Here is a 6248-nt window from a genome sequence, read left to right on the forward strand (position 1 = left end):
TTGCAGGTACCCCAAAATAATAAATAAATAAATAAATAAATAGAGAAATAAATAAACAAATAAATAAATACATTTCTTACGATATAAAATAAATAGCCGCGATGTAGAATATTAAAAGCTGCGATATAAAATATTAAAGTAGTTGAGTCAGGGATTGCCTATTCGATGATTAAATCAGTTGTGTTAAATCTATGCCCTTGATCTTGTTTTTAAGAGTTTGATAGCTGTTCGTTGATCTTGCTTCGTTTGGTAGTGAGTTCCACAGTTTCGCTGCTGTATATCTCCATGATCGTAATCCATATGTTGTGCAGGTTACCGCTTTTAGTTAAACTAGCTTGTTGTCACCCCTTAGGTTGTGCTAACTGTTTCTCAGTTTGTATTAAGTCAGACATACATGACATATATCAAAGCATATTCTGGTTGTATGGGGCGGAAGTAGTCGAAGAGCACAGCGCTTTTAAATGAATGTTTTTCCAAGATCAAAAAGTGCCTCAGTTTTGTCGTAACACGCACACACTGTCTTTCTAAACTTAGAATATCATAAATTGAAGGACAGGTGGTTCAGGAAAGCACAGCTGAATCATTGAACTGTTTTTGGCATGAATATGCCCGAAGGAAACGAAAGAGAAGAAATCTAATTATTATTTTTTTTCTCGAGTGAGAATTAATCAGAATCATAACCGAACGAAAAACAGAAATCTGCCCACCCCTTTGCGGGAAGAAAAGGAAGACTATTTTCTGATTCCAAGTAAGGTAAAACAAACTTTATATATAAAATCTTGGACAGGAGGGCCAGCTCGCTTGCTGTCATTTTGCCATGCACAACACACGATGATCGAATCTGACATGAGAAGTGTTGAGTCAACTTGGAATATTTTTTTTGCGTGTGTGTATCAACAATTTGTCAAAGCGACCTGCTGGTGTTAACACTGTGTGTGTGTCGACAAATTATCAAAGCGACCTGCTGGTGGTGGTAACACCGTGTTCTTCCTCATGGCTTCAAGTCCAAAGGTAATGTGTGTAGTACGAATGGTTAAACCCAACATCAGCATACAGCGTAAAAAGGGATCATCGTTTGGGAAGAGAGTAGTTAGCAAAATGGGGATTGCAGCTCATGGTATTTTCTGAATTTTTTTCTGTTGAAAAATGTTTCGCCCAGGTTTACCAAAAAAATCTCTATTAAATTTGACAGCAATCAGAAAAAAAGCACGTTTCAAAACTACTCTAGTAAAAAGAAAGAAAAGAAACTGCCCAATGAATTTTTTCGACTCCAGCGCGTAAGCCGTTAATAATTAATGCATCTTCTTTCATCAATTTGCATTTGAAAGAAACAGGAGGCTTGTCAAAATAAAAAAAGAGGCTAAATTATCATATAATAAAATATATGAGCCAGAAAAAAAAAATAAAATGAGAAAAAAGAGGCTTAAAGAAATAAAATCATCAGATAAAACGAATGAGCCAGAAAATAAATTAACATGTTTTCAAAAAATGCTTCAGAAAAAAGATCCACAAAAATTTAATGAGTATATGGCTAAAGCAAAAAGAGTTGATAAACCCAAAACAACCAAAAATTTTGGAGGATGGTAAACCTAAAAATAAGACATTTTTTCTCACTGATAAACAAGTGGATAAAATATACGATAAAATAAGTTATTAAATTCTCAGCCTCGGATATTGCATTTCTAGCGTTCTGATTGGTTCACTAAATCTCGGTTATCAGCTCATATACCGTAGTTTGACCTTATATGGAAAACGGAAGCCCCAGGTGTCACTAAGCTAATTTTTTTTTCGGCGGGAAGCAAAAGTTTCTTCGGAAAAATGTAGAAAAAAAAAAAGGAAAAGAAAGAAATACCAAACAATGCCATCTCAATATAACAACAATAAAAGCCACAAAGTTCGGTATGACACTATTTAATGGTACGTATCCCTGAAGTTTCCTTTAAAATCTTCAAAATTGCAAGATTTTACGATTTTTTAGATCACATAACAACAACAATAACAACCAGTTACCTTCAAAAATTTCGGGATGGCTTGCAAATCCTGGCGGTAAGAGGTTAAAGCCAATCGAAGAAATTTCTCAGGAAGAGCTTCATGCCTGCCTTTATGTTTTTACGAATTTACGAGGACTTCAGATGGTTCATCTATGAAATCCGTACGAGCGGCGGCCATAATGTTCGTTTCCGTCGCTCGGCACCACTCAGCAAAACATTTGCACTAACGTGCACAGCTCTTACGCTTCTCAAATAAGCTTGAAGTTTAAAAACTTGCACTGAATGCTTGTCTCAGTGAGGTTGTACCTCGTACACTTGGACGTGCCTGAAGTGTTTTAAATCGTCCGCGAGGAATTCAGTTCAGCATGATAAAAGCCGTCCTTGCCCTGATCTCTTCTTCGCTCGGCACCGCACAGCAGAACATTTGCTCAAATGTGCACAACTATTACGCTTCTCGATGAGCTGGAACTTCAAAAGCACTTGAATGCTAGTCTCAGAAAGGTTATATTCGTACATTTAAACGTTTCTTGAATTTTAGATGTCCGACTGTGTCCGATTTTCTTCGCTTTCGATTTTTCATTCAACTCCGTTTGCAAAGCGCTGCGCGTGTCATGTGATCTTTAGGTTTCGCGCGCTTTGGTCGGAGGTTGCCTCAACATCCGGTCGTTTAAATTTGAAAGAAATTTTTTCTTAAAATATAAAAATTCGGTAAACTTCAACAGCAATGTCCAAACGCGGAGAATTTAATAAAACAATTATTCCATTCGTGCTTGTTGGATATGAGATTAGTTATAGCCAACTCGGCGCTTCGCGCCTCGTTGGCTATTTACCATCTCATATCCAACGCGCGCTCATGGAATAATTGTTAAATATTTGCCAACAAAAGAAAAAGAAAAAATAAAGAGTGATGAGAATTTTAAGAAACTTGAGAATGTTAAAGATTTGTCAGAATGGAAAACAATAGTAAATAAAATCAATGGAAAAAATCTTGAAAATAGATTTTAAAACACGTTGGTAGGAAAAAACTCCACCAAGTGTTGTACCTCAAGTTGAACCAAATTTACGAGCCTTTAAACAAGAGATATACAAACTTTATAAGATTGACCACCCAGTTGAAATAAGAGAAAAAGATTCCGCTATAAAGAGGTTCAAACAAAGATATGAAATAAAAGGTACTAATAGAAGGTATTGAAACCAAAATTAGACATCTTTTTCAAAACATATAATTGCTGATTCATTGAAACCAAAAGGTCAAGAAAAAGAGGTGAATGTTAAATTTAAATGGCGATTTATTGACAGTTTCAAATTCATGCAAATATCTCTGGCAAGTCTTGTTGGAAATCTTGAACAAAAAGACTTTAAAATACTCAGTAAATCCTTTAATGCTGAAAAGCTGTATCTTTTAACAAGAAAAAGTGTTTATCCTTATGACTATGTGAACTCAATCGATAGATTAAATGATGAACAGCTTCCTCCAAAGGAGGCATTTTATTCCAAACGTTAACTAAACGATGAAGAAATCACAGATAGGATAGGCAACAAGCTCATCAAGTTTGGAAAGCGTTTGGTTGAGAAACAATGCGTGATTATCATGACTTGTATCTAAAGTCGGACGTTCTTCTCCTTGCCGATGTTTTGAAAACTTTCGTCAAGTATGTATTCAGTTTGCTAACTATGGACTTGATCCCGCCTGGTGCTATGTGCATGGCATGCAGCTCTCAAAAAAACTGGACTAAATCTAAATTTATTACAAGATCCAGATATGCCTTTAATGTTTGAGAGAGGAATTAGAGGAGGTGTTTCGATGATCACTAAAAGATACTCCAAAGCAAATAATACATATATGAGAAATTATGACACGACTAAAATCGAGTAAATGTATTGCTTATCTGGATGCAAACAACCTTTATGGTTAAGCTATGAGTAAAAAAAATACCTACAATAATTCCCAACCGAAAGTCAAGGTTGTATTCTTGAAGTTGGCCTTGAGTATCCAGAAGAACTTCATGACTTTCATAATGATTATTCTCTTGCAGCAGAGAATTTAAAGTTGGATAACGTTACAGGTGTTACATGTTACCAACTTGCATCAATGTACTAGCGTCGGAATGAAGATAAAAAGATTCACCGAGGTACGGCAAGTTCGATCAGCTCATTGGCATACATTGAACATAATGCGAAACTGAACTCATTATCTGCCACATCCGAATTCGAGAAAGACTTTTTCAAGTTGATGAACAACTCTGTTTTTGGCTAAACAACGGAAAGCATTAGAAATAGAGTTGATATAAGACTCATCAGCAATAAAAAGTAAGCAAGGTAATTGGCGGAATCATTTTCATAAGTTCTCGGAGTAGCAAGATTTTTAATTTTATTGCCATTCGTATTCAATTCTCCAGTCACTGTATCTCCATTTTTGGAAACTCTTGCTTTTTTTTGGTCATCTGCATATTTTTTATGCATTGCTTCATTATCCAAGGATGTTTTTATTCAAATTGCACAATTCACATGCCTAGTTTTTTGTTGTTCATAATTGACAGCGTCTTCATTTTGACTACCCATAGCTAAATTAACAATTTTTTCCTTACAAATCTAAATTCCTGCTTGATCAGTTGATGTGACTTTATTTAACGAGCTAAAACTGTCGCCGACGTCCCCAACAGTACAAATTTGAGTTTTCATATGTCGGGAATGATCGCCGACAATGGCAGAAATATGGGACGCATCGTGAAAATAGAAGCACTCCCGATTTTCCCGATCTGTCTACGTCGACCATCCCGGACGATCGGGGATGCCTACGATTTCCAGCTTTCCCATTAGCCGGGAAAGTCTGAGAAGGTCGGGAAAAAGTGAGATCCCCGATCGTCTGGGATTTTCTCGACATCTAAAAACTAGGCTTTCGTTCAGTATTTTTCTGCATTCTGCATTCGAAGCTCATTTACGTATAATGATTTTAGAGAGCATCCTACATACAGAGATGAGATCCCGTGTTGAGATGATATAACCTTCTTCAACATTGCATATATATCATCCAACGAGAACATTAATTTAAGCAAAATACTTCCTGTGCTGTCAAATGTGCATATTTGTGTCAGCCAATACAGATTGAATATGTTCGAATGCCTTAGCTGAAAATTTAAGTTGCAGAAAGTTTTAGGAAACTGAATTTTAAGCTGTTGTTGTTTTCACTAAAATGCTAGCTGACCTTTTTTCGTATCTTTAACGACATATTTGCCCTTTCGAAAAAGAAAGAATTAGTTTTTCCAAACTGTTACGAAATTTTAAGCTGATATTTTGCCTATTGTAAAACATTATGAATAAATCTGAATTTTTTAGGGGATTTACTCTGAAGGCCTTCCGGTGCCCCCGATGTATGAAGTATTGGTAACGAAATTTAGAATCGAGTGCATACGGCAAACGACGAACGTGAGATTCGCCTTTATATTGCCTTGAAAAATTTGTACATAGATGAGATAGTGCAAAATGATTCTGGCCTTTTATGCTGAAGCAAAACAACTCAATTTTACTGAGAAACTCAAAACAGCGAGTGGTCGATGTATAAACATGGTCACGTGATCATTTCTGCCGTTTGCCGTTTTGAGACATTTAGAAATCGGTCAGTATAAAATGCAGACTGCAGACTGCAGATTGCAGACTGCAGACTGGGTATAAAATGCAGACCAGGTATAAAATGCAGACTGCAGACTGCAGACTGGGTATAGAATGTAGACTGAGACCAAAACCGTCTCTTCGTCAAATACAGGATACATTTTCAATTTTCAACTTACCCTAGTGTCACGCAATCACATTTCCGAGATCATCTCCCACGAAATTGACCTTATTTTGGACCCTTTTCTCGACAGTTTGTTTTCTTTATCTCGATTGGTAGCTTTCATATCCTGAGGCCCTTTCTTCACAAAGAAGACTCGAGCTTAATCGCTTTGCATTAGTTCGAAAACAATTACGCCCATGACGGTTTTCATTATTATTATGAGGGAAACAAACTTGATTTCCGAGGGGGCGAAAAATTTGACATCGACAGATTTTAACTAGTTTCTTTGAATATTACCAAAGTTTGTCAAAGACAAATTGTATACCTTCAGTATTCTAGCAACACATGAAGACATTTAATTTTATTCAAATAAACATTATTTTACTGCCACCCTGACTGCCACTTACCGATGTCGCCGATGTCATGTTGACGCAAAGCGGCGAAAAGGTCACCCACGTGCGAAGTAAAGGTTATGTGTCCGCGTT

The sequence above is a fragment of the Pavona decussata genome, unplaced genomic scaffold (assembly GCF_977016875.1).
Source record: "Pavona decussata unplaced genomic scaffold, jaPavDecu1.1 SCAFFOLD_169, whole genome shotgun sequence".
Classification (NCBI taxonomy): Eukaryota; Metazoa; Cnidaria; class Anthozoa; order Scleractinia; family Agariciidae; genus Pavona; species Pavona decussata.